Source organism: Photinus pyralis, unplaced genomic scaffold (assembly GCF_008802855.1).
Source record: "Photinus pyralis isolate 1611_PpyrPB1 unplaced genomic scaffold, Ppyr1.3 Ppyr1.4_LG2, whole genome shotgun sequence".
In the NCBI taxonomy this organism is placed as follows: Eukaryota; Metazoa; Arthropoda; class Insecta; order Coleoptera; family Lampyridae; genus Photinus; species Photinus pyralis.
This window is the reverse complement of record NW_022170403.1, coordinates 32,007,122-32,020,745: the sequence shown is the minus strand read 5'-3', so window position 1 is coordinate 32,020,745 and position 13,624 is coordinate 32,007,122. Positions and strand designations below refer to the sequence as shown.

The window sequence follows — 13,624 nt, the reverse complement described above, 5'->3', positions numbered from 1 at the left end:
TTTTGACTCCACCATCAGTAAGATCGTGTCGCGGGCTACCACATTCCCTTTGACGGTACCACTTCCGACGTCCCGTTCACTCGCAATTCACTTCTATTGGCGACACGAGAAAGAGAGACAGCGATTCGAGATTCACGAAACGTTAAACCGCGTGAGTTCGCAACGGAAGGGAAAAGGCGCCTGACTACTTCTCGAAGACGCGCGCGCCGCCTCGCAAAAGGTCGTTAATTTCGCCCCTATGACAAAAAACAAAATTCCGCCACGCAGGAGTTGTGCGCGTTTACAACATCTTTCCGACGACACCAATTTCAAAAGAATCGGACCAAAACTGTAGTAGAAGATAGGAAAAAACTGAAAAACTTCACGTTAGTATACTACGCTCGAGGATGACGCCCAGATGTCGCCAACCCCACATCATGTAGCCATGTCCCTAAGGTTGACAAATTTCACGGCCCTGTAGATACACGTACACCCGTTGCCTTTCTACAAGAGTTCTTCTACGCCCCCACATTTGCTGCCAGCCAGCCAGCCAGCCAGCCAGCCAAAGTGAGATTAAAAGCTACTTTTTACAAAAAAAATTTTTTGCAAAAATGCGCTAAAAATGATCAAAGTCCTCGTGTGAGATCGAAGGGACTTCAGCGCATTTTTGTGTGGCAGATCAGTGTTTTATTAGCCAATATTGACGCCACCATCAATAAGATCTTGCCAAAAGCTACCACGTTCACTTTGTCGGTACCATTTTCTCACTTACCGTGCACTTGCAATTCGCGTTTGAAGTTTTGACTCCACCATCATTAAAATCCTTTGGGGGTTACCATATTCCCTTTGTCGACACCCCCTTCTGATCACCCGCAACAATTCGGATTTGAAGTTTCGACTCCACCATCAGTAAGATCTCGTCGGGGGTTACCACATTCCCTTTGTCGATACACAGTTCGGACGTCCCGTTCATTCGTAATTCACATTTTGGTAGATTTCGCTAAAATCCCGGCATAAAATCGTATTCAACTTTTGGGTACTTCACATAGCTCGACCTTCTATTAGTGATACGAGAAAGAGAGACCGCGATTCGCGCTGTAAGAAACTTTTGGGCGCCCAAAGTCGACTACCCCTCGAAGCGCGCCGCGCAAAAGGTGGTTTATTTCGCCCCTAGGAAAAAAAAAAACAAAATTCCGCCACGCAGGAGTTGTGCGCGTTGACAAGATCTTCCCGACGATACCAATTTGAAAACAATCGGAGAAAAACTGTAGAAGAAGATAGATAAAAACTGAAAAATCTCCAGGTTAGTATAATACGCTCGGGGATGGCGTCCAGATGTCGTCGACTCCAAATCCTGTAGCCCCATCCCTAACGTTCTTAATTACACGGCTCCGATAGTTACATGTACACTCCTTGTCTTTTTACAAGCGTTTTTCTACGGGCGCGCATTTACTGCCAGCCAGCCAGCCAGCCAGCCGACCAGCCAGCCAGCCAGCCAGCCAGCCAAAGTGAGATTAAAAGCTACTTTTTACAAAAAAAATTTTTGCAAAAATGCGCTAATGAGAGTATGACAGCAAAAAAACTGTCCCTTTCTATTTTTACTTGGAAGTTAAATTTTTTAGTTTGATTTCACATTTCCTGCTTAATGGACAATAAATATTCCAACGTGATATTTAATTAATTTAATTTAATTCAATTTAATTTAAATATTGATAAATAAAACAAATCTCAATCCGCTTCCAATGTTCTCCTCATTATTATCTGGGTTAATGTATCTTGCCCCGAACTTTTTGTCAATTTTTTAGTTCGTGGCCACGATTTTTTTCTAAGAATTACTTAAATAAATACATTGGACATAATTACTGAATGTTTTCATAAGGCAATATGCACAACTTGGTGCCGTTTAATAATCACCGAAAATTCTAATTACAATTTTACATCAAGCATTTTTTTTCTCTTATTATATGATTGCGATAATAATAAGAAATTGAAAATTGAACAATACATTTCTTAAAACAGTGTTTCCTGAAGCCGGTGGTTATACCGTCGCATGCAAAATTGAATCGGTTTCCTCTGTGAAGTGGATACTTCTTAGATTACCCCAGCTCGAATGAAATGTGGGTCTAATTTGGATAGCCGTCGGATGTCTCAGAATTCTTGCGAAGATGGAAAAACGCAATGCTGACCCGCTGGTTTTTACAGCGATTCTCAACCTAAATATTATTGGCGGTGGTAAACAGACCTAAAATCAGCACCGCATAAAATGAAACAAACAAAAAAGAAGACCTGACAACATAAATAATTATATAAACACATCGAAAAACCTAATGCACAGAGGAGTCTTCTTCGAAAAATTTTCTAGTACTTACCTAGGCTTTTCATTCACTGTTTCGAAAGCTCCCTAGTAGCTCTTTTGGGTTAGAGTTTCAAGGGTATTGTGGTCGGATTGCAGGAAATTTATGGTTGACTATGTTAAATGTTTCTATAGTGAGTTAAGCCCACAAAGGAGGTATTAGCTAAAACCTGTTATACGAGGGGTCGTTTTTATATTCCCGGACGGAGCCGTAACTTGTGTAGCAATTTACAAAACAATTGGAACATTATTAATGTTATTAATGAGCGACAAAAAGCGAGTTTATGCTTTTGGACTTTCTGTCCGTCCATCTTTGTACATGATAACTCACGAACGGTTTCGAATTTTCCAATTCTGTTTTCAGTAATAGGTAGACAATGGTCAAGGGACTAGGTGATTCAATTTTGGTCAATACTTGTCAATCGGAAGTGACTTGCAATCAATAAACGGATATTATATATTTAAAAAAAATTATTATTATTATTTTGTTGACGAAGAACTCCATAATATGTTTGAGTAATTAATTACAGACGTAAAGAAAAAATTGAGACTCAAATAAAAACATTTCGAGTCTCAATTTTTTCTTTACGTCTATATTATTATTATTATTATTATTATTATATGCACTTGGAATAATAGTAAATCCAACACCAGATTCAAAATTTGGTTTTGCGTATGCTATAGCCATACCCAAGAGCTCGTTTGCTATATTTATATTTATTAATTATTAATTAATATTTGTTTTCACGTTTAATATATTCCAGATCTACCACCCAGTGACTATTTTTTGTCCCGAATCTCAAAAAAACACTAAGGGGGACCAAATTTAGAGACAATGACAATGACAAACTTATAAATTCCGACGTCCCGTTTTCTCGCAATTCGCGTTTGAAATTTTGATTTCCCCATCTACAAGATCTTGTGGGAACCACCACATTCCCTTTGTCGATACCCACTTTCGTCCTTCCGTTCACTCGCAATTCGCGTTTGAAGTTTTGACTCCACCATCAGTAAGATCCTGTCGGGGGCAACCACATTATCTTTGTCGGTACCCACGTCCGACGTCCAGTCCAGCCGCAATGAGCACTTCGGTGGATTTCGCTAAAAACCCTCCACAAAATAGTATACTCAATTTTTAGCGCACTTCTCATAGCTCGAGCTTCTATTGGCGACACGAGAAGGAGAGACCGCGATTCGAGTTCTAAGAAACTTTTAGGCACCCAAATGAAAAAAAAAACAAAGTTCCGTGGGCACGTTTACAATTACGATCCTTCCGACGACACCAATTTGAAAACAATCGGACCAAAACTGTTGAAGAACATATGAAAAAACTGAAAAGTCACCACGTTAGTACAACACGCCCGGGGATGGCGCCCAGATGGCACCGACCCCATATCACGTAGCCTCGTCCCAAAAGTTGTTAATTACATGGCCCTTGTAGGTGTATGTACACTCCTTATCATTTTACAAGCGTTCTTCTACGGCCCCGCATTTGCTGCCAGCCAACCAGCCGATCAAAGTGAGATTAAAAGCTACCTTTTTACAAATAAATTTACAAGAATGCGCTAAAAATCCACAATAATGAAATCTCTTTGAAAACATTTTTTAGATGTAAAGGTGTCTTTTTTTTAATGATCTTAGGAGTGTTTATTAAAATACCCCCATATTCCCAAGAGAACTTCTTTGAAATCTTTCTACAAATCTGCAGGGACTACTTCATTTGATGTTCCCATAATAAGCAGGACCTTATTACCTACTCATGGAATAGCAGTGTGCGCAGTGTACAGTGAGCCGCTAAAATATGGAACAACTTCATATAAAAACAAAACAAGTATAAATTGTGCACAACTCTTGTGCAGATCAAGCGCATTTTTTTAACAGAAATAGCTTTTGTTTTTACATCACCAATGGATATACATATTTCTTGCAGACGTCTCAATAGCCCTTTGTGAGTACCCTCTTCCGATAATCCATTCTTGAGGTATAAGAGAATATACCCGATCACGATAAGTGGTCGAGGAGGAGGGCTATGGTTGGTAGAAATTAATTCCTTTCGCTGAGACCTTTCATTAGAGTACCATGAAGGATAAAACTAGTTCCCCCCCCCCCCCTCCTCGTGCTTTTATAAGAAGACAGAAAGAAGGGCAGTAGTTGGTAGAAAACAGTTCCTTTCGTTGAGACTTTTAATTAGAATACAATGAGAGATTAATTTTAATCCCCCCCCCCCCTCAGACTCCGTCGCTCACTGATCTCGAAAAAGGGTCCGCACGGGAAAGTTATACTTTGTACAAACCAATTTATTTTGATGAGACCTTTCATTAGAATAGCATGAAGGATAGAACATGTGTTTACCTCTCCCCCTCCCCCCCCCCCCATTGTCGCGTATGCAAAATCTGAGACCAATAGGTTGTCCCGAGGGTTGTCCTATGTAAAAGCTATATACGTTTTCTTTCAAAAACAGCATCTCAGGAAATAATTCGTGGGGAGGGGAGGGGGGGGGGCTTTTTAGACAGCGAAATTTGATGGCCGTCTGGCACACCTTCAAGATATATAGGCTACTTACTGCACAAAATTCCAGGACTCTAAGACCATTCCCCTAGAAGAAGTGGGTCCGGACGGACAGAACGCAAACAATAGCACATTTTTTTTAATTCTTAAAAAATGCGCTAATAAGATATTGGGTTTTAATAAAATATAAGTATAATGTCTTGTGCATTTTTTTTAACTAGGTATAGAGAATATATACAGGGTGCGTCAAAAAGTAGATTTTGATACCAAAGTTGATTTTTTAAACAGTATTTCCATTAAAAAAAAATCAACTTTGCTATGAAAATCTACTTTTTGACGCACCCCGTATGTTTTCGCTCGAGTGCAAGAAAAATTATGATTAGACGTGTGCGAACATTTTTTTTAATGCAACACCAAATTTTTAAATGAGTTTGTTCCATATTTTAGCCGCTCACTGTATATGCTTCTTATGGGCAATGCGTTATCAAGTAATCCCCGAGGAGACACTCCTTGCCCCTCGCCAACCAAAACTGCGTAACGCTTCGTGCTAAGTAAAGAAGTCAAAAAGTGATTCAGTTGATGTATTTAATCTGTGACGTAGCCACAAGGTCGTAAATTTGACCATGAATGATGAAAATGGGGCGTGGGCGTAGGTTACGTAACTATTGCGCTTCTAGTATAAAAACACATCACATCAATCATCGCCCACTGCAAATCTGGTCACCTGTGAGGTGTACTCAAATTATGCTACTTATTCCCATGCGTAGAAACTGTTTTTATACTAGACGACGTATAGTCCCAAAACCACTAGCAGAGTTAAACGGGTGTTAAATTAATCGAGTTTAACCACTAGCTTTAAACGAGTAGAGATAGATTATTCACCCGAAAAATTCGCCCTTGGACTATTGGCCCTCAAGAAAGCACTGCGAATTCACCCCCGAAAATATTCAACCCTGAAAATTCGCACCAAAAGAGTCCCCTTCGGAATCTTCGGCCCGGATGATTCACCTGACAATTCGCTCATGTAAGATATACGCTCACGAAAATTAACCACCATTTCCTCCAAGATGCAAGTTATTTCGCATCGGTGAAATCGCCCATGAAAATACGTCATGCCTAAGTTTACCCTTAACAATACTCGCTCGAGACAAAATGCAACCAATGAGAAAACGCCTTTTCGGTATAACCGCTCTAAAGAGCTGCAAACAGTAGTAGGCCGAATTTTCTGGGAGTAATTACTCCGGGTGGTGACTTCTCTTGGAGGCTAAAGCCCGGGGGGCGACTTTCTTGGAGTCAAATATTCCGCGCAATGAATGTTCGGGAGCGAATCTCACCAGGACGAATCTTCCGGGGAGAACATTCTGGGGGCCAATATTCTACACTGGACGCGATTATTCAGGGGGCGTAATCGACGGAGGGCGAATTTTCTGTGGGTGAGACGGCATTCGAACCAGCGCATCTGATCGCCCTTTTCAATTCTTGAGCAAAAAAGTTAATAAATAAATGAAAACGTATGTCGTGAATGAAACCATGACGTCATCGCTCTTTAAATTAAACCAATTTAGTCTCCTAATTTGGTGACTGCGTGAGAACAATCAACGCTTAGTAGTATTAGTTTGATCCATTAACGCACGAGTATTAACCTTTCATTTTTTAGGAGCAGAATGTCACCTTCCACGGAAGAAGTTGTAACAAGAGCAAGAAATGCATTCAGCACGGGACGTACAAAAGCAGTGGCATTTCGCGAACAGCAACTCAAAAATCTTTTACGTCTCTACGAAGAAAACGCACCTCGACTAGAAGAAGCCCTCAAAGCAGACCTGGGCAAACACAAGCAAGAGTCCATCGCAATGGAAATAGGATTTAATTCCAATAACATTCGCAACACTCTCGCCGAATTGCGGAAGTGGATTGGTCCGGAACGGCCGCCTAAGTATTTCATGAATATGTCGGACGAGGTGCTAATTTACAACGATCCGTATGGGGTGGTTTTAGTTATCGGCGCGTGGAATTATCCCTTACAGGTCAGTTTAGGCCCGCTGGCTGATGCGATCGCCGCCGGTAATTGTGTCGTCCTCAAACCTTCGGAACTGGCGCCGGAAACCGAAAAGGTAATAGCAGAGCTCGTGCCGAAGTATCTCGATAACGACTGCTACCAAGTATTTAGGGGAGGTCCCGAAGACACGCAAGAGCTACTTAAGCAAAGGTTCGACTATATCTTCTTTACGGGTTCGTCGAGGATTGGCAAACTGGTCCATGCTGCAGCAAACGAGCACATCACGCCGACCACTTTGGAGTTGGGAGGAAAGAGTCCTTGTATTTTGGACGAGAGTGCCGATATTGATATAGCGGCGCATCGCATTTTGTGGGGAAAATGGGTAAATGCCGGACAGACTTGCATCGCGCCCGATTACTTGCTGTGCAACAGGGAAGTGGGGCGCAGGTTTATTAGCAGTGCCGAGAGTATTCTCCGAAAGTGGTACGGAACAGATCCGCAAAAGTCCGAGGATTTCGCAAGGATTATTAACGGCAATAACTTTAAACGGCTGTCCAGGCTACTAGAAAATGGGAAAGTGGCCATTGGGGGTAAAACTGATGAGGCAGAGAAGTTTATACAACTTACCGTCTTAGATGATGTTAAGGATACTGATCCCATAATGCAAGAGGAAATTTTTGGGCCCATTCTACCGATAATGTACGTCGACGATGTGAAGGACGCCATCAAGTACGTAAACCAAAATGGCAAACCGCTTGCCTTGTATGTGTTCGCCAAGAATAAGAAGGTCGTAGACCTAGTGCTTAAGAACACATCCAGTGGGGGTGTAACCGTGAATGACACTTTGATGCACGCCGGCGTCGCTAACGTGCCATTTGGTGGCGTCGGAAGTAGTGGCATGGGTGCGTACCATGGAAAATACGGTTTCGACACGTTCGTGCACAAGAAACCGATACTGGTAAAGAATTTCAGTTCCTTCGGAGAGAAAATGTCTTCCGTCCGATACCCGCCATATTCAGAATCTAAGTGTAAGCTTTTAGTAACGCTGATGAAGGTCCGTTTTCCATTTTCGCTAAAGTTCATACCCTATTCCTTATTTTTTGCCGTGGGACTTTTATCTGCGTTTGGTTTAGGGTTTGTAGAACGCTATTACAAGAAAAAATTAATGTAATTGGTTTTTTTTATTTTCAATGGCCCATATGATCAGGTTATAAGTTTATTTTGTACGAGAGCAGACAAGTCAGCGTTGTGCCAATATGTAAATAAAAGATTTATGAAAAAATATTAGATAATTTAATATTTTACCTTTTGCATGAAACTTGTCTTAGGTCCTTCTTTTCATTTAGATGAGTGTCCTGCCTGTCTAGATTTGCCATAGTGCACGTCAATCTCTGGTTCATTGATATGCTATCGCATCGGTGTATTCAAACCCGTATTCCAACGTCTGTCCCTTTAACTCGTTTCAGTGTTGTGCCTACGAGTTTTAGGATCCCCATTGTTCGTAGACTCCTAGAATCTTAAAACTAAAATCAAAGGCTGAAACCTAAAAGGTGTGTACCTAAAGGCTTGAATGTTGAATTCTAAATCTTGAATCTTGAAAGCCAATAATTGAATTGTTTAAGTTTTAAAGCAGGAACCTTAATCTTAAACACAACCTCTGACCCTTGAAATTTGAGTCTATAGCGTGGATATTAAATTCATAGCATTGAATACAAGGAGAATATTGAAACACGCCACTTGGCTTAGCCTTGGCGACAGACAATTTTCTTAACAACTAGGTACTTAAATGGGGTACGGTTGTTACTAAGCACAAATCCGTGTAAAGTTAATTAGTACTTATGGTAATATAGACAATAAAAGAATATGTATATAGCGTTAATTGCCACTTCTCGTAACATATTTGGCTCCAATCGTAGGTGCGTGACAGTTGATTGTTGTCGAGTGTTTTTATATTAGGGTAGGTAAGTACAAGGTGGCGCGCGGGAGTGGGAGGGTTTGAAAGGGCAGTAATAGTTATTTACATAAAATCCGCAAAATGATACACTACTGGCGAGGAAATATTGAATTGCGAGGCCCCTTTGGGGCCGAGTACTTTAATTTCCGAGTCAGTTAATGTCATTTTACTGACGAGTTTTGTATTAAATTTTACCCGAAATCGTATTTTAATATAAAATTTCAATTTTTATACAAAGCGCCAGGAAGTTCTTGATCAATTTGCCATACATCCCTCAATGTCAAAATTTAGTTTTTTTTTGTTAATTATTAAATTTTTGTTAAATTGTCTTAATGAATATTGACTTATTGGTACAACTGGAAAGCATTTTTCAGTAGCTTTCCAACGATGTGTCACAAGTTGTTCACAGATGTTAGGAGGGGGGGGGGGGGGGTTGTCACTCATAACGTCATTCTGGTTCCCCCTCGATACCACCGAAACGGTTTTGCGCGATTTTCAAGATCTTCTTTAGTTTGGAAAATATGGCCGACTGCAGGTTTTAAAATTGACACCCTGTATTGTATGCCATTTAACATTTTGTAAGAAAATATCATTTCTTGAATATAATAATCCAAAAGATGGGCACCACCTCTGCGTGTACTGTAGGTTTTACGATATATATAACAGAAGGGTTTTACTTTACTTTTCAAAAATCCCCATAAGAAGAGGTCACAAACGAAAAGATCCGGTGATCTTGCAGACCACTGAACAGCACAGTTTTTAGAAATGATACGATTTTGAAACAACTGTCGTACGGCTGCATTATTGATACTTTTGCAGCATGATGGGCAGTTGCTCCATCCCGTTGGAACCATAACGTGGACTCATCGAGTTCTTGAGTAAAAAATATCTCCACCACATTAACATAACACTCGAAAGTGACATCCTCAGTATGGGCTTTGTTGTCTTCGAAAAAGTGAAAGCTCTGTCATTTGCGGAGAGATATGGATCCGCATCTTCCAATATGGCATAACTGCTTCCTGTACTTCGTCGTCCCAATCTATCATCGTCTGGGACCTGCAAACTAACTGGTAGGACTGATAATCTTTTCATATTGATGGATGCAAAAAAACCAAGGGGATCGAAGGCACTTATGACAAAGCTTGTTATTTTCCTTCTGATTATGGTCTTCGTATTTCTTCCATAACTTCCTTTGGAATCCCGTTGAATCCCATACAATTCCTAATGTCTTTTGGATGGAATTTCACTCTTGTTGACAATATCTTTATCGTTCACTTCAAGTACATTTTCAGGTATTGCTTGTAAAACTTCTGTTGATGAGGAATTCCTTTTAACTAAAGAGATGTTCTATATACTTCTGCACATATCTTGTTGTACCTTGGTGGCTTCTTTATTAGGGACTCTGCTCCATCAAGGTAGTCATCTACATACATTTGCTCTTGGATTGCTTTACCAGCAATCGGGAACCTTTCTTTGTAAGTTTCCGCGTTGAGATTTTTCGGAAATATATGGCGATGACCCTGAACCGAAAAACAACACATACATTTGATATTTTGATGGTTTCTTATTTCGTTCCATCCCTCTATATTCCTCCCGTAAACGGACCTGTTGAAGCATCTCATTGAGATCACTTGTCAATGCGATGTTGTGCAGACAGAACTTCATGAGCACTTCCGCCAGAGGTTGGTGGTTTTTTATTATGGAGAACGCAAAAAACCAAAGCAAGTCCAACTTTCTTTTTTCTTTGCCATTGCCTGCGTCCAAACCGCACTCTTTGATATCTTCGCAACTGTTTCCGGTTGCATCCTCAGTGGGGACAGGATGCCCCTTATCCCTATAATATTTTAACTTTTCTTGACAAAGTTCAGCAAACACCACTCTCTGGCTATTTGCCGTTAGAAGTTATGAAACGGGAGCTATTTTCTCAACGCAACGACATTGACCTTTTTACACGACTAGTGAACCTGCATTTTTGTTACGTGTTCCCTTTAAACGGAACGGAATGAAACTCTTAGGTTGAAATAGGTCGTGGCAACCGCGCTCGCTTTCCCCAATAGGTTTTTGTTGTCGATTGTTATCGCCAGACACACTTTTGTTCATGTTCGCTATGAAGCGGTATTTGTGTAAATTTCCCTATGTTTAAAATACAAAGTCAAAACCAAATTTTTGAAACGTCAAAGCGACCGTCCATTACATAATGTTGAACGTTAACGTTTCGTTTCGCCCACGACGAGGAAACGTTCACTTTTCGTTCAACATTGACAGAGCCCTATCACGGAAGTCGCTCACATATAAAATGAATCAATTTCACGTCTTGGCCAACAGACTATTGGGTTTAGGCGCATTCCTAACAAAATCTCAGACACATTACGATATACCATCTCTTGGTTATACTTGTAAAAATTAACTTATTAACGGTATAAGGGATGAGGGGTATTACACCCCTAAATTAAACACTATATAACAATTTACAATAGGCGTTTATTGAACAGCAACAATGACTCGATACAGTGCTCTATTTATCGACCGTCTTTCTTGGATGTCGCCTACGAAGTCCCCTATATGTGGGGCGCACTCCTTCGCGCGCCCCCTGCTGTAATAAAACTGCCTTAGCAAGCTGTATCTATATTTACTTTTATAGTTGTTCATTTATGGATTACTAAGGCCCGGTTGTACAATGTCGGGTTAAACTTCAGTTTGGTTTAACCGACAGATTTGAGAAATACGATTGGCCAGCTTGTGAAATATTAGCCAATCAAATCCTTTAACCCACAATTCAACTATAAACTGAAGTTTAAACTGACATTATACAACCGGGCCTAAGAGTCTGTTGAACAATAAACATTACTGAATTACTGTAATAAAACGTGATGTTTTCATATTTAACAAAGTTCCGCTTACACGGCCATCTTGTCATCGGTGCGCCGATTGCTGAGGTAAGTTTGAAATGGCGAAACAGTACACCCTTTTTTTTTGTTAAATTTGATATTAATTTTATTTTATAATTTTTTTTAATGGGATGAGTAGGATCTTTGTTCCATGTTCTTTTTTTTTATTCCGGAACACATCTGGAATATTTTTTTTAGACAGGATTAATTGGGATGGGTGGGACGTTTGTCCCCTGCTCTTTTGTTTTATTCCGGAACACATCTGGAATATTTTTTTTAGACAGGATTAATTGGGATGGGTGGGACGTTTGTCCCCTGCTCTTTTGTTTTTTTTGTTTTTTTTTGTTTCCGGAACACATCTGGAATATTTTTTTTAGACATGATTAATCGGGATGAGTGGGACTTTTGTCCCCTGCCCGTTTGGTTCTTTTTCTACTCCGGAACACATCTCGGAATGTTTTTTTTAGACATGATTAATCGGGATGGGTGGGAAGCGTGGGACTACATAGTCGAGAGGTCGAGTGTTCGAACCTGTGCTGAGGTAAGAATTTTTCATCTGTGGCAGAGATGGGAATTTCCTTAGATCAGTTTCGAGCATTCTGTCGACTACTCCGAATTAGTTTTTCCTGCAATTTTCCTAATTAATAAGGTAAATACTGGAGTGGTATGGAGCAACTTAAGACCGTCTGCAGGGGCACCTCTAAAAAGCATTATGAGGATCACTTTGTAATTGGGCGAAAGGCTGTTGAGGGCCCAGAACAAGAGAGGAACAATAAATAAATAAATTGTAATAGGGAGCATTTTCTGGTAGCGACTTCTCCTTGGAGGCGATAATCCGGGGGCGACTTTTCTTGTAGCCAATGAATGTCTGTACAATTCTTACCCTCATGTGTAGAACTAATGGAGGATCTGCAAGAGTCTTCCGGGGCCACTTTGTCCAGGGAGCCCTCACACTGAAAACGTAACTCCCATGAAAGACGCCTTTAGGCGAGGGATCCGCCCGAGTCTTCCAACGCGGTAGGCCCAAGTGACCAAGAGACAGAGTACTTACACCGATCTGTGGTATCAACGCATCCTGAGGTATGGATGTACTGATCAGAGGGCCCGCAAACACCCTCAAATTGGTCGGAGCCCTTGTTTGTGAAACGTAACTTTAGGTGAAATAATGGGAGGCCTTCCAAAGTGTATAGACACCCAGTCGGGACAAACAGAAGGTTACTATGGATCCCAGGTACGCCGTAACCCCTGAGAGAGATAAACATAACGCCAGACAAGACAACAGACTCCAGGCACCAATACTGACCTGGTGCGCGGTATCACCTGCGAAGTAGGCGACCTTCCAACGTTGGTCGGGTGACCATCCTGTCCCAATTAATTACAATAGGGCCAGCAACTGCACACACATATTTCCATTCAGCAGACATAGAGTTCAACATCCCTAAGTTAATAATCAATATACTCTAATACTTAAGACAAGAAGGTACCTTCAGTAATTAGTACTAGATAATAGCGTTCGTATTCATATACGTAATATGCATAACATTTCTAAGGAAAAGTATTCCTGTACCCTTTTATTATGAACAAAGGACCTAATTGCACAGATACAATATAAATGGACGCAGAGATAGTTTAAGTAAAGTGGATGAATCCAATAAACGAGTACACTGAACGAAACACTGGCCAAAATCACTCTAGGAATTCGTAGTCAAAATGTCAATTAATATCGGCACGCCGTCGTAAATACGGATGGTTTCAGTTCCCCAAGTCCGCATTACATTTGACAGCTTTATTGGGGTTCTGGTAAATTATTGACTATATCAATGTGGGAAAGAATCGGGTGTTCTACCAAGAGTAATCAAAGAATCTATTAATTAAGTGGTTACATTTTCGAGACAAAAAATGTACACAATTGTTGTTCAAAATTACTGTCAAATGAAAGGGCGTAA

The 13,624-nt window shown here is 40.6% G+C and overlaps 1 pseudogene; it reads left to right on the top strand.

Annotated features, from left to right (window-relative positions):
• Positions 1 to 6,460: 6,460 nt before the first annotated feature.
• Positions 6,461 to 8,120, top strand: LOC116164384 (annotated as a pseudogene).
• The last annotated feature ends 5,504 nt before the right edge of the window (positions 8,121 to 13,624 follow it).